The sequence below is a fragment of the Cynara cardunculus genome, unplaced genomic scaffold (genome assembly GCF_001531365.2).
Source record: "Cynara cardunculus var. scolymus isolate 2C unplaced genomic scaffold, CcrdV1 Un_Scaffold_713, whole genome shotgun sequence".
NCBI lineage: Eukaryota > Viridiplantae > Streptophyta > Magnoliopsida > Asterales > Asteraceae > Cynara > Cynara cardunculus.
Genome location: NW_020200607.1, coordinates 120,424 through 122,254, shown reverse-complemented (window position 1 = coordinate 122,254; position 1,831 = coordinate 120,424).

Below are 1,831 nucleotides of genomic sequence, written 5' to 3'. Positions count from 1 at the left end.
GCACCTCTGGAAGCTGTCAATTTCTTGGAGGAAAGCTTGTTAGTTGGTCTTCAAAGAAGCATAATTGTGTATCAACTTCCACGGCAGAGGCTGTATATGTAGCCGTTGCAAGTTGTTGCTCACAAGCTCTGTGGATGTAGACTCAGCTACGCGATTATGGCTACTCTGTTGACAAGATCCCCATTCTCTATGATTCTAAGAGCGCAATTGCAATATCAACCAACCCTGTGCAACATTCAAAAACAAAGCATATCGATATAAGGTACCACTTCTTAAAACATCATGTAGAATAAGGTAATGTCGAACTATACTTTGTCAAATCTGAATTTCAATTGGCAGATCTCTTTACAAAAGCCCTTGATGAAAAAAGATTTAACTTTCTTATTGAAAAAATAGGAATGGCATGCTCAGAGTTCTAAATGTTGAATGTCTTACTTTTAATAATCTCTTTTTGTATATAGTTTTATTTCTTGGTTAACCTTCACTTGTTTTCTTAGTTAGCAGGCTTACCTCGCAGAGATATGCAAGGTTTGAGGGGGAGTGTATGCTTAAAACGAATAAAACCTATTGAAGAAGAAAAATATTTTTAATCACATAAGTCTTTTCACAGACCCTGTGTGATAACTCTCAGAGGCTCTTTGAACAGGTCCTCTGTTGATACTTTCTTCTTAGGATTTTAAATGGTTTTTGTTTTGAGGGGGAGCCATGGAAGCTGGCTTATAGGGGGAGTTTTGAATTGAAAATTAAAACCTCAGAAGGTGCCAAAATTTTTGAAGTATCTTGATCTCAGAGGTCAGCTCATCAGAATCTCTGACGCTTCTATCAGAGGCTCCGTGGGACTGAACTGAGCAAGTGCTCATCTCTCTGAGAATTTTCAAACCGTTTAGGTATACAAAGGTGTAACATGTTAGAAGGCCCCACACATATCACAGAGGCTCTGTTACCCTTAGGYCTCTGACAAAACTCTCTTCTATAGTTTTGTATTATTGATATGGTGCGTGTGGTTCTGTGGATAAGGGTTAAAGTTGACCACGTGCGTGTCAGAAATGGGGGCGCACGTCATCAATCATGCGTCTTCCCAACACCACGTGACATATTTTGATTCGTCTCTCCCATAAGCCACTCATCATGACATATAGACAAATAAACGGTTCACTTTCAAAATTCTTCACTATAAATACTCTTCCCCCCATCATAAACCCCTTCACTTCTCTAAATACTCCAACGAATCTTCCTGCAAAATCTTAAGCTTTCAAACAACCTGCAACTATGTCTTCAAGCTCAACATCCGCCTCCGCTAAATCCAAAAACAACCCAAGCAATGATGAAGTGAACCAATCTCAAGCACTGACCTCTCATGCCATATCTTTCTTACAAAATCGATATGAGAAAGTGATGCTGGTAAAGAAACCTAACAACTACTACTTCGCTCCATCCTCAAATGGCTTCTCTGAATACACTTATCCACTATTGGAAATCCTTCGCAACCACCCCATCTACTATGCACTCACTGCAACAAAACCTACCCCTGAAACCTATCTCACCCAATTTCTACTCAGTTCTTACATCTGCACCATGAAAGATGCTGGATTAAGCATAATAGGCTATGCGTCACACSCAATWGTCAAATCCCTCGTACCAATGGAGATGAACGTCGAGACCCTACGTGTTGCCCTGCACCTACCTACTCTGGACAATCTTCATTTGGATGCCTTTGCACCAACTCCATCAGATGCGGAATTGATCAAATTCCTCGAATTCCACTCATACACGGCAAAGACGAAAATCGTCAAACGGACTGAATTCAAGAGGAAGGGCCTTCCTCCTATGT